At 48.0% G+C, this 19386-nt stretch overlaps 1 pseudogene; it reads right to left on the bottom strand.

The window, feature by feature from the left end:
- Positions 1-1301: 1301 nt before the first annotated feature.
- Positions 1302-19386, bottom strand: part of LOC147015877 (uncharacterized) — a 76672-nt pseudogene continuing 58587 nt past the window's right edge.

Raw genomic sequence — 19386 nt, 5'->3', positions numbered from 1 at the left:
AATTTGTTCCATCATTCCTGTGCTTCATACAGAACCCACAAATCCCCAATTACTGTACGAATTAAAATAACAAAAACTCATCTGATGACGTAGAAGTGAACCGTGATGGAATGCTTCACCCATCAAGCTCAATTCACCCATAGCCGATTGAAAAATCAAATAAAAAAAAAAAAATCCCACTTTAAAACAATTAATTTTAATGAACATCCAGGTGTTCACAATGACTTCTGTGTGGATACATTAACACTCATTCCAGACATCCACCAATTGTAATATTTGTTTGGTGCTTGTCTGGCTTCGAGTGAAGCAAAATATTGATTTGTTTTCAACACGTCTGAAGCACAGACAAAGTGGGACACGGTGGAGGTGAAGAACATGTTATTTAGACAAAGTTTGGAGTAATTTGTAATGTAAGGTGAGATTCTTGGTAACTTACGTTCCATCTGGTTTGATGGTTTCATGTATTTGGGTGGTGGAGGAGGGAACGGGCGTCTCTTCTGAGGGGTCTTTGGAAAAACAATAAAAATAAGAAATATTAAATACATTGATATATGTTCATCAGTTTGATAACTTGTTCAGGATGTGGCACAGAATGAAAATCACTGATAGAATAGGTATAATATTTGTCCTAATCCAATCAAGGGGAATGCAACTTATTGTGATTTATCCAGCGTGGGGATGACCATGCTAATGAGTTACCTTTCCCACCAAAATTATAATTGCAATTATCTCCACAATTAATTAATTATTTACATTTATTTATCAAAGTAAGTATTTACAGCAATGTCTAAAAAAGACAAAATGCCAAAATTTATTTCAACTTAAGGTCTTCATCTTGGGGTGAGCTGTATTTGAACTCAGTATGTTCACACCAACTTCCCCAAAGTACTGAAGAATGCTTACCTGTTGGAGGTCCTGAATGTGCTATGGCCCTTCAACACCATGTTGCTTCTGCTGCTTTTGCAGCCCTTTATCAGAGTGAGGACTCTGTTCCTGCTGGAACTCTTGGACAACATCCTGTGTTTGTTGTTGCTGCTGTTGTGGGTCACCATCACAGCGAGGCTTCTCTTGTTGCTGCTGTTGTGGGTCACGATAACAGCGAGGCTTCTCTTGTTGCTGCAACCCTTGAACAACATGCTGTGTGTGTGTTGTTGCTGCTGTTGTTGCAGCATGTCATCACGGTAAGGTTTCTGTTTTTGCTGTGTTGCACCAACACCGTGGGGTTTCAGTTCAATTTCTGTACTTTTCTTTTCTGCCTGTCTTTGCTTCTTCATTTGTTTGTTGAAGATTTTTTCCTTTTCTTTGAGCAGCTGTTTCTCTTGCTGCTTCACCCGTTGTTTCTCATTCCAATTTTGAGACCACTCAATGACATTCTCATTCCGTTTTTGCTGTCGATGCAGTTTCCAGTCAGCAATCTTTTGCACATGTTCTGCCTCCTCTGCATCAACATTTGCTTCTGCCTCCTCGTTGGTCTCGTCAGATTTTTGACAAGGTTTTTTGAGTTTTTGATCCATTACGATCTCTTTTTCCTGTTCCACTCATGTCTGTTCGACCATTTCTAGTCGATCCTGTTCTTCCTGTTCGAGTTGTCTCTGTTCTTCCTGTTAATAATCGTCTCTGTTCTTCCTCTTCTCGTCGTCTCTGCTTTTCCTGTTCTCGTAGTCTCTGTTCTTCCTGTTCTAGTCGTTTCTGCTTTTCCTGTTCTCGTAGTCTCTGTTCTTCCTCTTCTCGTCGTCTCTGGTTTTCCTGTTCCACTCGTCTCTGTTCTTCCTGTTCTAATTGTCTCTGTTCTTCCTGTTCTCTTCGTCTCTGTTCTTCCTGTTCTCGTCGTCTCTGTTCTTCCTGTTCTAATCGTCTCTGTTCTTCCTGTTCTCGCCATCTCTGTTCTTCCTGTTCTCTTCGTCTCTGTTCTTCCTGTTCTCGTCGTCTCTGTTCTTCCTGTTCTCGTCGTCTCTGTTCTTCCTGTTCTCTTCGTCTCTGTTCTTCCTGTTCTAATCGTCTCTGTTCTTCCTGTTCTAATCGTCTCTGTTCTTCCTGTTCTAATCGTCTCTGTTCTTCCTGTTCTCTTCGTCTCTGTTCTTCCTGTTCTCGTCGTCTCTGTTCTTCCTGTTCTAATCGTCTCTGTTCTTCCTGTTCTAGTCGTCTCTGTTCTTCCTCTTCTCGTCATGGTTTTCCTGTTCTAATCGTCTCTTCTTCCTGTTCTAATCGTCTCTGTTCTTCCTGTTCTAATCGTCTCTGTTCTTCCTGTTCTCGTCGTCTCTGTTCTTCCTGTTCTAATCGTCTCTGTTCTTCCTGTTCTAATCGTCTCTGTTCTTCCTGTTCTAATCGTCCCTGTTCTTCCTGTTCTAATCGTCTCTGTTCTTCCTGTTCTAATCGTCTCTGTTCTTCCTGTTCTAATCGTCTCTGTTCTTCCTGTTCTAATCGTCTCTGTTCTTCCTGTTCTAATCGTCTCTGTTCTTCCTGTTCTAATCGTCTCTGTTCTTCCTGTTCTAATCGTCTCTGTTCTTCCTGTTCTAGTCGTCTCTGTTCTTCCTCTTCTCGTCATGACTGGTTTTCCTGTTCTAATCGTCTCTGTTCTTCCTGTTCTAATCGTCTCTGTTCTTCCTGTTCTAATCGTCTCTGTTCTTCCTGTTCTAATCGTCTCTGTTCTTCCTGTTCTAATCGTCTCTGTTCTTCCTGTTCTCGTCGTCTCTGTTCTTCCTGTTCTAATCGTCTCTGTTCTTCCTGTTCTAATCGTCTCTGTTCTTCCTGTTCTAATCGTCTCTGTTCTTCCTGTTCTAATCGTCTCTGTTCTTCCTGTTCTAATCGTCTCTGTTCTTCCTGTTCTAATCGTCTCTGTTCTTCCTGTTCTAATCGTCTCTGTTCTTCCTGTTCTAATCGTCTCTGTTCTTCCTGTTCTAATCGTCTCTGTTCTTCCTGTTCTAATCGTCTCTGTTCTTCCTGTTCTAATCGTCTCTGTTCTTCCTGTTCTAGTCGTCTCTGTTCTTCCTCTTCTCGTCATGACTGGTTTTCCTGTTCTAATCGTCTCTGTTCTTCCTGTTCTAATCGTCTCTGGTCTTCTTGTTCTAATCGTCTCTGTTCTTCCTGTTCTAATCGTCTCTGTTCTTCCTGTTCTAATCGTCTCTGTTCTTCCTGTTCCAGTCGTGTCTGTTCTTCCTGCTCTCGTCATTTTTTCCTCCCTTACCTCACTTCGCCAAACCTCTTGTTCCCGAGTGTACACATCTTTTTCCTTCTTATAAATCCCCTGCTCCAGCTGATGTACCTCTTTCTCTCTCCGGAACAACTCTTCCTCTTTTCTTTTTTTTTGTCTCTAAAAATCGCTCTTGCCGACCACGCTCCTCCTTTTCTCGCTGGTTCAACATTCTCTCCATTTTTTCAACATCCTTTTCTCGTTCTCTCATCTCTTCCTCTTGTCGGCATGTCTCAATCTCTCTATGTTTTATTTCCCCTTCTTTTAACATCTTCCTTTTTTCGAATTGAGCCCGTTTTTCCTGCTCCATTCCCTCGAGTTTAGAAATCCATTTCTGTAATTTCTCCACCATGTACTCACTCTTGAGAACCTCTTTCTCTTTTCGTTCGATCTCAAGCCATGCACGTGTATGCTCCTGATACACTGATTCCCTCCATTGCACAAATTTTTGGAATTCTCTCCGATCTTCCTCCTCTATTTGCCTCCACTCTGCCGTCTTTCTTTTCTTTAGCTCTTCATTATGTTTTTTTTTATCTCCTCCTCTTCATTTTTTTCCTCATTTCCTCTTCTTTGCTTTTCTTCTGCTGTTCTTCCTCCATTTTCTTCTGCTTTTCTTTCTCTTTCGTCCATTCCTCTTCCTCATATTTTTGTTGCACAACTTTTTCCTGAACTGTTTCCTCTCCACACTGAACTAATAGTTCTCTTTCTTTCAGTTCTTCCTCTTTTTGATGCAACCTTTCACCCATCTCCTCGAGCAATGGCTGCTCTTTCATTCCCATTTTGTTCTTTAAGTGTTTCCATCCACATCCAAAACTGCAAGAAACAGACACAATACTTGTCAGTTCGAGCTAAAATGAAGTACAGTAACTATTATATAATGTGAAGTGTGGTGTCTGTCCGTATGTTTGTAAGGTCGCACGTTCGGCTGTCTCCTGTTTCCGGTGGCCGCTTCTCACATACTGCATTTCAAAAACTCCAAAATGCAGGCAATGCTTAACATTTAACTAGAAGAAATGCATGACACCAAACGAGATGTATTTTAAGCGTATAAATACAACATGGAATCGCAGTTTCTTCAACACTCAACAGTGCATGAAGATATGACCTGGGATGAAAGGATGGCCTCCAGGAATGCACACTTGCCTCTAAGCTGTCTTCCTAGCCTGGGTTAGCATCCTCACCCAGCCATAAACTATCATCCTGGTGTTTCACCAACCGGGTGAATAATCAATGTTTGTATTGTTCTTCCGATGTACGTTAAACTGGGTGTCCCGACTGCCATCAGTTGATGGACGTGAAAGATCCCCACAGTGGTCTTTGAGAATGAAGTGTGGGCGTGCTATTGGTGGCAGTATGGCAAAATTACAAATTTCTGCCCAAAATACTGCTGGAAAGGCAATGGCAAACCATCCTGGAAAAACCCTTGCTCAGGAATCTGCTTCGGCAGCGGCACCGATGCTCCAGGTGACAGAGTATGAGGAATATCATGAAGTTGAACAGACCACATGTCAGCATTGTAAATAACAGTAGCCTTTCCTGAAAGTTTTTGAAACAAAGGTTGCAGTGTTAATCATTGAATTAAACAATGAGAATAGGCACTCTGAATAGCGCATACCTCCAACAGGCTGAACAATTCCTGTGTTGTATCCCACTGATAGGTCGGAATTGGATCAGGACCTGAAGCAAAATCTAATCAATGTTATTCTTCTCACCTATATCCAACTCATCCACATCGCTTTATCATAATCCGTTCATAACTTTTTGAAATATCATACTATACATCGTTTTGTGCCTCATCTCTCAATGGTGAAGAATCACTTGAAAATTAAAAAATTATCGTTTCTGTAATTTGGTTGGGATCTTCATCAAAACAGATTCTATTCCTCCTTGTCAAACACCCAACAAAGTTTCGTCCAAATCCATTCTTAACTTTTTGAGATATCAAGCTGTGATTTCAATATATATATATATATATATATGTATATATATATGTATATATATGTATGTATATATATATATATGTATGTATATATATATATGTATGTATATGTATGTATATATATATATACATACATATACATATATATATACATACATATATATATATATACATACATATATATATATATATATATATATATATATATATATATATATATATATATATATATATATATATATATATATATATATATACGAGGTCCATCTAAAAAGTAACGGGACTGACTTCACAGAAATTTTATTCCAAAAAATAAATTGAAATCACAGCTTGTCCCCTTCAAAATAGTTTCCCTCCAGTCTCACACACTTTTCCATCCTCTTCTTCCATGCTTCGATGCACCCCCTGAAGACTTCTTCTGGAATACTGCGGAGTTCCATCATCACAGCCCTTTTGATGGCTGCAACATCAGGAAATCGGGTCCCCTTGATCACCCCCTTGAGCTTGGGGAAGCGGAAAAAAAAATCAGAAGGGGCCACGTCGAGCGAATATGGGGGTTGCTCCAGAGTTGGCACGTTCCTCTTCACCAGAAAGTGCCGGATTCTCAGGGCACTGTGAGCAGGGGCATTGTCATGGTGGAGCACCCAGGCGTTGTTCTCCCACAGATCCCTCCTCTTGTCCCAGACTGATCTCATGAGGTGCTGGAGGATCTCCGTGTACACATATTGATTCACTATTTGGCCCGGTGGTAGAAACTCGAAGTGTACGATGCCATTGATGTCAAACAACACAATGGGCATCACCTTGACCTTTGACTTCGACATCCTTGCTTTCTTTGGTCTTGATGATGCCAGACTTTTACACTGACGACTCTGCCATTTGGTCTCGGGATCGTATTCGAATATCCACGATTCATAGCCAGTAATGAGTCTCCTGAGCAGGTATGGACCGTCCTCGAGGAGCTCAATAATGTCTTGACATCAGTGGCTCTTTCCTGTTTCTGGTCGTCAGACAACAGCTTGGGGGCCATCTTTGCGCACACCCTGCGCATTTCGGGAATTTCAGTGATGATGCTCCAGACAGTGTCCTTGTTGATGGAAAGTTCCTCAGCAATCATCCGCACCGTGAGTCGACGATCTGCGCGCACCATCTGCTTCACATGCTCAATGGTGTCAGCCGTTCTGTTCGTTGAAGGTCTTCCACACCGTGGATCACTTTCAACCTCCTTCCGTCACTCTTTTAACCTCTTGTGCCATTCAAATGCACATGTACATGACATCTTTTCTTCCCCGTAGACTTGCTGCAGCATTATGAAGGGTTTGGAAGGTGTTTTGCCAAACTTGGCAAGAAACTTCAGATTGGCTCTTTGCTCTCGACTCATAGCGCGACGACTCAGATGAGACAACGTGTAAAGCACGACCTGCAAAAAAATCACACAATGAGCGCAGTCAACCATCACCAATCATATATATTGCTGGAATCTTGCAAAAGACTGTGACGCAACCCGTTCATTCAAGTTGTATAAGTGGAGCACACAGCAGTCTCAGTCCCGTTACTTTTTCGATTGACCTATATATATATATATATTGTTGCGGTATTCGCGCCCGCCGGCGTGCGACGGCCACGTAACTCGAATCGCGGCGCGTCGCCCACCGGACGGACAATCCAGTCGTGACCCTCTCGGACTAACGCCGGGAACCAGTCACGGGTGGACCTTTCGGTCTCACCGCGATCGAGCCAATCAGCCCCCGCGTGGGATAGGGTTGCTCGCCAAATTCGAACTACCTAAGTACCCACGCGGAGGGTAGACCGGGCGATCGCACCTCGCCGCAGGTCGACTTCGGACACGGGCCACTTAAGCGACCCGTTCCGTACTATCAGAATAACCGAGCGGTGTTATCGTCGACCTCGACGGTTCGATTAATTATCGGGCGTATTCAGCCCACTACCAACCCTTTACGTGAAGCAAGATGGGGACCCAATGGAGGAAAAGACGAAGCGAAGCGGGAGAACAGTTCAACAATAAAGCACATTTATTCTCGGCACACGGGAAGCACACAAATACAATTCCACCAAATGCACACAAAAAAGAAAACACAATTCCATTTACACAAAAAGCAAACATAAAAGTGAAAACACAGTGCAGAGCTAATACCGACTACCGAGCACACGGCAACACTTATACAATTCTACTTCACAGACGGCGCCGACAACACATACCCAAAACCAAGGAAAAGAAATACCCTCAAGAATGGGGCAGGCCTGAGGCCGAGACCGGGTCGGGCCTACCCGTCTGGTGATGAGACGCGGAGCGGCGATGGCCCCGCAACCCGCGGGCCTCGTGGACAGTGCCTGGCTGGGGGTGGGAACGGGGCCCCCTTGGTCGCACTATCTCAGCGCGGGGGGAAACAGGAGGGGGTTGCTGATGCTCGGGGTATAGAGGATCTTTATTATGTGCGACGAGCGTCTCCACCTCGGCCAGGTCGCGCTGTCGGCCTCCCTCGGGTGCAGCTTCCTGCACGACGCGAGCACCCCCTCGTCTGGTGTCGCCGCCTTTCCACAGCTCCGTCCCCTCCGTTCCGACTCCAACGCACACGACGAGCAGCTCCACCGCCCGCGAAGTCTTGACCCTTTGCTTCCGACTCTCCTCTTCTCTTCTTGACTCTCCGACCCCGTTCTGCTTGCGACTCTCTCGTTCTCTCTTGCGACTCTCGCTCTCGTTCTGCTGACTCTCCCTCGTTCTCTCTTGCGACTCTCGCTCTCGTTCTGCTGACTCTCCCACTCGTTCTGACTAACGAACACCGTCCTTTTATCCCCCCCGTAACTTCGCCTTTAACCCCTCCCTTTGACCTTTCACCTCGCTCCCCATTGGCCCGAGAAAAAGTGGGCGTGAAGGCTTTTTGATCCACAAATTTGCATATATCGATCGCCCTGGGGGCGGGGCCAATTCGCCCCTCGCTCACCGATTGGACGGCAAAAAGTGGGCGTGTGTCGTTTTTGATCCGTTTTTGAAGCAGAAAATCCGTGATTTTGTACACGCTGTTCAACGTGCGCCCTACACGAGTCCAGCATCGGTGCCCATGAGTGGCGCGAGATGACGGTGATGCGATGGTGGCGAGTTGTGACGGTAAAGGTCGTGGCGGTTGTGGTGAAGCGGTGGTTGTGGTCGGTGGTTGATGTTGTGGTTGTGATCATGGCGGTTGGTCCAAAATAAAGATAGTAAAAGAAAAACGGCTATCCTGAAGAGTCGCAGCACGTATAAATGACGTATTCCCACTAGACAACGGGTTTGGGCCTAACTACACATGCACTTACCGAGATACCTCACCTAAGGGACCTGAATGGTGGTTTGCGAATCTGGTAACCACAACACTACCCCCTTCCCTTTTTACAGACTCGTCCCGAGTCGTCAAATTTTCGTGTGCCATCATGTGTAGTTTTCCCCTAGTACATTTTACCTACGGATCCCTGAGTGCGACATTCATGGTATTCGTGTCCCCAAAATAAATAACCTGAGGGCTGCGTAACTATCTAAACAAACTCACTCATACGGACGACTTAAATAAAATTGCCGGCGCTAGACAGACATGCCGGGGGCGCACTCATATTTACAGTACATCTTAACCTTAACTTACAAATTTTACACTAAACCATGGCCCAGGATCATTGAACTCTGCAAAAGAAAGCAGTTAGCAGGGAGCCAGGCTGCCCGCATGCAGTCTCTGGCTCGAAACAATGCAGGTGACAGGGAACGTGGCTGGCTGCTCACACGCAGTCCAAGGCCTTCCCTTTTGAACTGAACTCAGTGAACCACAACGGTGCTTGGGCTGCACAACGCAGTCTCCGTGCCAGCTCAAGTGGCACACGCAATGAACACAACGAATGGATGCATGAACGGTTTGAACTGAATGCAGTGAACCACAACGGTGCATGGGCTGCACAACGCAGTCTCCGTGCCAGCTCAAGTGGCACACGCAATGAGCACAACGAATGAATGGATGAATGGATGGACGCAAACACGGTGCACGGGCCGCCACTGCAGGCCCGTGTTGTAGCTGCCAACGGGGCAGTTCTTGCAGCTTGCAAACTGTTGCTTTTACGATCCTGGCGCACATGGCAATGAACAGGGGGGGGGGGGCAAAGCAAAATTGAACGGGGCTGGTGAACATGGGCAGTGGGCATGGCATAGGTGATCAGGCAAACACAGCCCGCAGAAGAAGGCCGCCGCAGGCAAACACAGCCGGCAGATGAACTGGCCGGCACAGGCCTTGAAGCAAACACGGCCAGCCGATGGCACAGGCCTTGCAGCAAAACAACAGCTGCCGATGAAGTTGGCCGGCCTCCGCCTTGAAGCAAAACACGGCCAGCCGATGAAGTTGGCCAGCTTTTGCCATTCCGTGGAGGTTGGTGGAGGGAGCGCGGTGGTGCTGGCCACTTGGAAGGCGGGCTCGGACCTACCTACCTGTCTCCCTCCCACCTATCGCCTTTGCCTGTCACTGTACATACCCACTCCCTTAATTTGTCAAACCCCAATTTAGCCCCAACTTATTTTTTTGTTGTTTTTATTTTTACTCCCCCACTATAAATTGTCCCCTAACCCCCTTTATCGTCCTTGTTCGGCTAACCTATCCTGTCACCTAGCCTACTCCCAACCCTACGTTCCCTTCCCGGAGGGGAATAAGGGAGAGCTAACGTCCTGTGCCGAGGCCCAACTCAAGCCTCAGAATGGCCTCCCCAGAGTGCGGCGATCTTACCCAAAGTGGGTCCAGCGGCCCACAACGATAGCGAGGGGATGGATGGTGCGGAGGGGTACATCTCCTAATCTACCCTAACCATTTAACTGTTAAACTACCCCGGGGCTTTCAACAAGCGCCTCTCGCTTAAACTATTGGTTCTAACAACCCAGATTCCCGTCGCCTGTGTTGGTGTCCTTACAATTTCGGGCCTCGCCCCCCAATTTTCTCTCCGTGCCCTCACACGGTCTCCTGGCTGGGACACGTGGCTCCCTTTGGCAGGCACGACCCTCTGCCGAATCTCCCGCTATGGCACCCCCGGGCACTACACTGCCTCCGAGCCTACCAGCTCCCTAACACCGGGGAGTGCCCCCATGGCACCTCCCCTGAAACGCACACGTGGCAGGCCGGCCTCCCGGGCCCCTTTCCGAGGGTCACCCATGCCCACAACACTGCCCACGCGGCTAATGGCGCCCCGGGCCCCCGCACCAAGCAGGCGCACCCGTGCCCACTACTCTATCCCGGCCCCCCATGGGCCCATGGCCTACCGCGGCCGACTAGCCTGGTGCCCGGGGTACCCACTCAGCGATACTCACCTTTCGCAGCCACGCTCCCAAGCCCGTCAACAGGGCTCCTGCACCCCTCCAAATGGGTCTCGAGCCTACTTTCCCACCAACAGCAAAACGACCTCCATTTTTCAATTTGACTAACCCAGCTAACTCACTTTACTCTGACCCCGGGGTCCCTTGGGCGGGAGTCATTCCTCCCCCCAATCACTCATCGCACCATGCATTCCCCATTCACTCCATACACACAGACCCGCTGGCCTCACTCACTCACCAAGCACATGCCTCACAACTCTTCAACACACTCACCGCTGAACTCTGCCATCCTTCTAACTACCTCCCCTAACTAACTCGTGCTCCCACGTCGTCCCTTAAACTACAGCACGTTCCATTTAACTCTACGTAGCTAAGCTACGTCCCCTCTACACATCCTCAAGTCTGTCACTGTCTCCAAATGTCCCAAAAATTATTTACCCAACCTAAATCTCGCTATCATCCCTCTACCTAATCCATTCCACGGACTCCATGAGGACTTACCCCTGCCCCATGAAGTCGGTCTAACTAAGCTAACCCTTCCCCCTAACTAGTTTCCATCCTGTGCCCAGGTAAGGGGGTCTTTCACCCCTTGCCCAGGAATCCTGTACACCCGAAAGTGAGGCTTGCTTTTTCTTTTTTCTTTTTCCATGCGCAGCACCTGCGCGGCAACTCAGAGCTCGCGCACTTTGCACCTGCCCGTGACGTCATGCAGCTGCACGTGTTCCTCGTCCCTCCTTGGACGGTACCATCCGGCAGAGATACCCCTCCTGCCGGATTCCAACCCCACGTGCAGCCATGACGTCACCGTGCGCATAAAAAAAAACAAGCCCCACGTCTCGAGGGGTTCCCCACGCGAACACATGTGCTTTGCCCGTTGGAGCTTAACACACACGATCGCGTGGAGAACCCGTCCGGTCCAAATCCATTTACCTGCCTAAACTTTGTCCGTCCGCGGGATCGGCAAATCCACCGCGTGCGTTTCCGGACCGGGACTTCACTCTCGCAAGCGAGCACGTGGCGGTCTCGTGCGTTGCACAGCACGGACCGCGTGCTCACTGCTGGGCGAACCCGGCACGGTCCCCGAAACAGCTACAGCCGCTACCCGGCTTTCGTTCCTCCCATGTCGCCGTCGTCGCCATTCAACCCACGCACACCTGCGTGTTACGACGCACACAGTCCACTCCATCACATTCACACGGGGAGACGCGGCTGCGTGCTCCCGCATGCCAACCGACATCTCCCTCTCATACCGCTCTCTCACACACACGGTCTCCCTGGCACACAGCGACCTTGCACACGGCCGTTCACTCACGCGTGCCTCACTACTCACACAAACCATACTACTCACACGTGGTGCTCCATTCACTCGCGCGGGGGCACTCACCCGCGGTGCCTCACCCACACACGCGAGGGCACTCAACCGCTGTGCCTCATCCACACACCGTGCCTCATCCACACACGGTTCCTCACCCACACACGCGGGGGCACTAACCCGCGGTGCCTCATCCACACTGGCCGTTTCACTCACACACACGGCCTCTTCCACACACGGTGCCTCATCCACACACGGCGTGCTGGGAAGCACGTACTCCGGCACCATCGCCACCACACCAATCACACACGGGGTCGCTTCCACACACGGGGACGCACTCACACCTTGCACTACACACACAGGGACAACCATACTGGGGATTCGTGTCCCCACAAGGGTCTCCGGGGCCTCTATACCCCCCAAGCTCTCCGTGCACCCGTCCACAGCACTCGTCCCCTCAACCTCGCAAAGCACGACCGAACTCACCTGGTCGTGACTCGCCTCAAGGGGGCATACTCCCTCCCCTCGTTCCTGGAGGAGGCCATCCCGCTGCTCGCACCGGGTCCCCACACGCTCCGCGAGCTCACCCCCATTATCCTCCACTACCTCCGTGTGTGTGTGTGTGCGTCACTTACCCCGTCCTCACCGTGCAGTCTCTCCTCTGTCGTTCCCTTCCCGGCTACCGTCACTGCCAACTCTTCACCCTTTACCTCCCTTGTCTCAACTATTATTATTTCCTTTGTCGTCACCTCGTGTCTCGTCTCACACGTTTTGGTCTCCCCATTTAATTTTTCCCTTTCGGTCATCGTCACGACCCTCGCCCAACACGTTCCACGAATTATTTTTTCACCCGCCTCCACCGCGGGCCTGTCAGCCGTTGCACCCCCACTCAGCTCGTTTGCTCCCACACGTGAAGTCGCCATTCCCAGCTCCCTGGTCACGGCCTTCATGCCCGCCTGCAGGCATCGGCCCATGTTCTGCGTCTCACCCCGCAGCTCTTTCATTTCTTCCCTCATTTGCTGTGTATTCGCATCCATCGTCGTTTTCACTTCATTCATTTGCTTGTTCATTTCGTTTTTCATTTCATTTGTATTTGTATCCATCGCTGTTTTCACTTCATTCATTTGTTTGTTCATTGCCGCCAGCATGGCGCATAGCTGGGCCATGTTGGATGCACTCAGCTGAGCCGTTTCGGCAAGGGTTGGGGAAGGGTCTTGGTGGAGAGGGGGGGGGGGGGAGGTGTCATACACTGCGGCCGCTGCCGCACCCATTTCGGGCTCTGGGTTCAGTTGGGCGAGTCCGTGTTCCTGCACAATCAACATTTCCTGCTCGGGGATTCCATCCTGGACCATGGATTCTACATTACTATTACACATACCTAATCCACCCGGCACCCGCTCGCCTTGAGACGCCATCTTGCTTCTCGTGAAGGGTTAATTTGAATCGCTCGTAATTTGGAGGGAATCGGGGGTCGCTTCTCTCACCCCTGGACCGATTCCCGTGAATTTAGCAGGAGACAGGAGAGCCCGTTTTCCTGTTCTCCGATACCAGTGCCGCGAGGAGGGCGATGAATTTGTATCGCACGACCTGACACCAGTGTTGCGGTATTCGCGCCCGCCGGCGTGCGACGGCCACGTAACTCGAATCGCGGCGCGTCGCCCACCGGACGGACAATCCAGTCGTGACCCTCTCGGACTAACGCCGGGAACCAGTAACGGGTGGACCTTTCGGTCTCACCGCGATCGAGCCAATCAGCCCCCGCGTGGGATAGGGTTGCTCGCCAAATTCGAACTACCTAAGTACCCACGCGGAGGGTAGACCGGGCGATCGCACCTCGCCGCAGGTCGACTTCGGACACGGGCCACTTAAGCGACCCGTTCCGTACTATCAGAATAACCGAGCGGTGTTATCGTCGACCTCGACGGTTCGATTAATTATCGGGCGTATTCAGCCCACTACCAACCCTTTACGTGAAGCAAGATGGGGACCCAATGGAGGAAAAGACGAAGCGAAGCGGGAGAACAGTTCAACAATAAAGCACATTTATTCTCGGCACACGGGAAGCACACAAATACAATTCCACCAAATGCACACAAAAAAGAAAACACAATTCCATTTACACAAAAAGCAAACATAAAAGTGAAAACACAGTGCAGAGCTAATACCGACTACCGAGCACACGGCAACACTTATACAATTCTACTTCACAGACGGCGCCGACAACACATACCCAAAACCAAGGAAAAGAAATACCCTCAAGAATGGGGCAGGCCTGAGGCCGAGACCGGGTCGGGCCTACCCGTCTGGTGATGAGACGCGGAGCGGCGATGGCCCCGCAACCCGCGGGCCTCGTGGACAGTGCCTGGCTGGGGGTGGGAACGGGGCCCCTTGGTCGCACTATCTCAGCGCGGGGGAAACAGGAGGGGGTTGCTGATGCTCGGGGTATAGAGGATCTTTATTATGTGCGACGAGCGTCTCCACCTCGGCCAGGTCGCGCTGTCGGCCTCCCTCGGGTGCAGCTTCCTGCACGACGCGAGCACCCCCTCGTCTGGTGTCGCCGCCTTTCCACAGCTCCGTCCCCTCCGTTCCGACTCCAACGCACACGACGAGCAGCTCCACCGCCCGCGAAGTCTTGACCCTTTGCTTCCGACTCTCCTCTTCTCTTCTTGACTCTCCGACCCCGTTCTGCTTGCGACTCTCTCGTTCTCTCTTGCGACTCTCGCTCTCGTTCTGCTGACTCTCCCTCGTTCTCTCTTGCGACTCTCGCTCTCGTTCTGCTGACTCTCCCACTCGTTCTGACTAACGAACACCGTCCTTTTATCCCCCCCGTAACTTCGCCTTTGACCCCCTCCCTTTGACCTTTCACCTCGCTCCCCATTGGCCCGAGAAAAAGTGGGCGTGAAGGCTTTTTGATCCACAAATTTGCATATATCGATCGCCCTGGGGGCGGGGCCAATTCGCCCCTCGCTCACCGATTGGACGGCAAAAAGTGGGCGTGTGTCGTTTTTGATCCGTTTTTGAAGCAGAAAATCCGTGATTTTGTACACGCTGTTCAACGTGCGCCCTACACGAGTCCAGCATCGGTGCCCATGAGTGGCGCGAGATGACGGTGATGCGATGGTGGCGAGTTGTGACGGTAAAGGTCGTGGCGGTTGTGGTGAAGCGGTGGTTGTGGTCGGTGGTTGATGTTGTGGTTGTGATCATGGCGGTTGGTCCAAAATAAAGATAGTAAAAGAAAAACGGCTATCCTGAAGAGTCGCAGCACGTATAAATGACATGTATTCCCACTAGACAACGGGTTTGGGCCTAACTACACATGCACTTACCGAGATACCTCACCTAAGGGACCTGAATGGTGGTTTGCGAATCTGGTAACCACAACAATATATATATATATATATATATATATATATATATATATATATATATATATATATATATATATATATATATATATATATATAGATAGATATAGATAGATATAGATAGATATAGATAGATATAGATAGATATATATATATATATATATATATATATATATATATATATATATATATATATATATATATATATATATATATATATATATATATATATATATATATATACATATATACATTTATACCTCTACATATATCAGTGTTAGTTCTATCACTCAATTGTGAAGAATCACTTTAAAAATTATCGGATCCACATCTGGATCGTCACAAAAATCTAATAGTTTTGTTCTTTATCACTCAATGTTATTTGACCATACTGAAAGGGTTGATAAGTGACTTTGAAATCTTATAACCCTCTCCTGAATGGTGCTTCTCCATCACTTCATGCTTGACTTCTTTGGAAAGTTCCTTGGTCTTCACATTTGCCTTGTTGTTGACCAAGTAAGTTGCACCTTAAAACTCCTTCGATAAGTGGGAAAGTTTAATTTTTAAATTAAACCACTGATTTCGAACAGGTGAAACTGATTACACTTACTTTGTAACCTTTCAAACAAATAATTTGGTCCTGAAGTGATTTGTGGATAATTAGTTACAGGGTTTGGGTGCTAATGGAACTGAGAATCATCTGATTTTTCTCTGTGGGTCTCACTTATACACATGTTATCATCATTTATTTTATTTTTCACTTTGGATTAGTTTGTGAAGACTCTATATATTCAGTTTGATTTAAAAGCTTCATGAAATAATCTGAAGTAGCATCAAAATGTGAAAACTTTGGAGAGGGGGCAGGGGTGAAAACTTTTGCAGAGTCTTAAAGACCCTGAAGCCCCCCCCCCCCATCATGGATGCACATGTTCGAGAACTTCATACTGGCGGTAAAATGATGACGCACTTTCTGATGCGAGGAAGCGCACACTGCCTACCTAGCAGTGCCTAGGCATAGACACTGCCTAGGAACTGAAGGACCGTGTTTATTCTATACCCTCCCAGTTGATGGGGACATGTACTCTGGTGTTGTCGGTGCATTAACAGCCTTTTTCATGCGAAACGTGAACGTTGTTTTCAAACGATATAAGTTTCGTCAACGAACACAGAGGCCAGGTGAATCCACTGCTCAGTTCGTTGCTGCTTTACGTGAGATTGCGGTTAATTGCGAGTTTATTTTCCTCTGTGATGAAATGATACGAGATCAGCTCGTGAAAGAACACCCTTACAGCTCGTATACATGAACGGTTGCTTCTGGAACCGGAGCTTACGCCGCAGAAAGCCCTCGTAAAGGCCCTGTCACACCTTCACGTTTTAGCCAGCGTATGCCGACGTATGAAAAATTTGGCGAATACGCTGGCACACATCGAATATGTTATGGGTAAATTTTGTATACGTTAAGAGGATGCCGAAGCATGCTGGCATACGTCGTAGTATGTGTAGCACGTCGACAAATTTTAAGCACGCTCAAAATTTTTCGACGTATGCCAGCATATGACTCGCACGTTCCGCATACGCTGGCCATAAGTTGTAGGCACGTTATGCGATTGTTGACACATGTCGACACACGTTACTTGTCAGTTACTCATAAGTCGAAACACGTCGAGGTAATGGTTAGTGGACCCGAAGCTTATTTCTAACCTATGAGTAACGTGCTTTGAACCTATGTGCGACATATCTCCAACGCATATTGACGTATGTAGATGTGTTTGACATCTTCCGGCCGACCACAGAAATTACTGAACGTGTTACTAACTTACAGCTACCGTATAATGGCGTGTTGGCAGCGTTTAGGGGAATTGGTATATAAAAATGGGGTTCACACAGGAGGAACCCGTCAGTGTTCCAGACTCCATGGTTTTTCTTTTTCTTTTTTTCTTCTTCTTCGTCATGACGGTGATGTTGACACTTCGATTTCTTGTGCGGTTATGATTTAAATCGTTGAGCGGCAGCCTATTAATTATATTATATTATAACCGCACTAGAAATGGAATTGTCAACATCACAATCATGCCGAAGAAAGAAAAAAAAAAACAATGGAGTCTGGAACACTGACGCTAAACATTACCTCGGCGTGTTTTGACTTATGAGTAACTTTCAAGTAACGTGTGTTGACGTGTGTCAACAATCGCATAACGTGCCTACAACTTATGGCCAGTTTATGTGGAACGTGTGAGTCATATGCTGGCATACGTGGAAAAATTTTGAGCATGTTAAAATTTGTCGACAAGCTCGGCGTACTACGACGTATGCCAGCGTGCTTCAGCATGCTTTTAACGTATACAAAACTTACCCATAACGTATTGACGTGTGCCAGCGTTTTAGACAAATTTTTCATACATCGGCATATGCTGGATAAATCGTCAAGGTGTGACAGCGGCTTTATGAAGGGGTCGTAACAGTGGTTGTTACGAGGGCTGTCATGAGGGTTGAGCATAAGATCGTCGAGGTGGCAAACGTGTCTCTGCTGGCCCTCTACAAGGAAGTAAAGAGCGACCCCGACACCCCTCCATGGACCCCAACCATTCACCACCCGAGCTCCGCCACGAACCTCGAGTCCCACACGTGCGACTGGGGACCAAACCAGCGACCATGATCAGGTGCCGCAGCACAGAGTACCCCTTTTCTCCGACGGCCAGGTACCCATCCGAACTCTGACCCCCAGCTTGTCTCTCCCCTCGGCTGCGAGGGTCCAATAAAGAACTCTGGGTTTATTTCCATTTGTGTGTGTCTGCGTGTGGGCCTGTCTTTTAAGTATAACTGAATAAGTGTTTTTGGAACATTGTAAATATTTCTTGCATATTCGTGTGAAGTCTTGCTTTGTGTCTTCATTTACTGTGAGTAAAACTTGTTGGAAATGTTCCCAGTCCGTTTCCGTCCCTTATTGTATTGGTCCAGCATGGCTCGGATCTCAGTTTAGAAGGGGTTTTATCCCCGATAATCCGTTCATCCCAGCCGGCATGGCTTTGGCATTTTCCGCTCTGCTGCACCTGAACTGGAGTTGGTAGTCAGTAATTGGAACTCTACCGCAGTCGGTAGAGTGACTCGGTTCGAGCAAGACGTGCCGAGTGCGTGGTTTCCATGGCAGTCGAAATCGTGTAGTTAATTAGGCAAATTGGTTATAGACAAATAGACCCTATGCTACTCGGTTGAAATATTGGCGACCACGGTCGGTTCAGCGACCTGCCGCGTTACGGACTTATCCGGAGCGACGGCCTACGATGCCGGGGATTCTGGTGGAGACTATGTAGCTTTCCCCACCTCGTGGTTGTTCTCGCCACTGACCCCCGGCCCACAACAATATATATATATATATATATATATATATATATATATATATATATATATATATATATATATATATATATATATATTGTGGACCCAGGGTTGGATCCGAGAAGACCACAAGGGGGGAAGCTACCTTAGGTTCCCACAAGACTCTCCGGAATCACAGGCCGTTGCACACAAATAACTTCATGATGTGGTGGGCTGCTAATCGACCGTGAATGCCAATAACTTGACCTCGTGACTTGGGGTCCTCCATCTGATACTATTTACCTAAAGGTCATGTGGTTTAATTACTGGGGACATGCCCTCGGTACGCCTTGTTCAAACCAGATCACCTTACTGGATCAGATGCAGTTGAGCGTAACTGCCAAGGATGTACCGGCTAGAAAAAAGATCGTTGGGGAATAACGTCCCAGCTAAGCTATAATACGAACCATGCTGGACCAATGAAGGAAAATACAGAAACGAGCTGGGAACATTTCAATACAAGCATTTATTTACAATCAAGCAAGGAAAGTTATGCGGCACAGTAAATTGGATTTATTTGTATGTACAGCAGAGGATAGCAAGGAATTTGTGGAGTGCAACAAAAGGCAAGCAATTTCCAAAAGCAGACTCAGTGCAGACTTATCCCATTAGAACTTCTCCAATCTTAACTTAAGCTATGACAGGTGTCATCACATACACATGCACACACGTTATCTCTGGCTTAGTCACTTTTCCGGGGCTCGTGGCAATGGGTGCTCCGCACTGGTTTTCAAAAAGAAGCATGTTACACAGTCGCACACCATCCACGAGTGAAGACCCAGCAAAGGGCAGAGAGAACGTGGAGCAGCCAACACAGAGTCGAGAGGAGCAGAGAAGAAGGGGGTAAAGCAGAGAAGGAGTGGCTCCATG

This window comes from Eptatretus burgeri, chromosome 12 (assembly GCF_056783735.1).
Source record: "Eptatretus burgeri isolate ZD-2024b chromosome 12, Ebu_testis_v1, whole genome shotgun sequence".
Lineage (NCBI taxonomy): Eukaryota > Metazoa > Chordata > Myxini > Myxiniformes > Myxinidae > Eptatretus > Eptatretus burgeri.
Note: the sequence above shows the minus strand (reverse complement) of the source record. Positions and strands in the feature narration are given on the sequence as shown.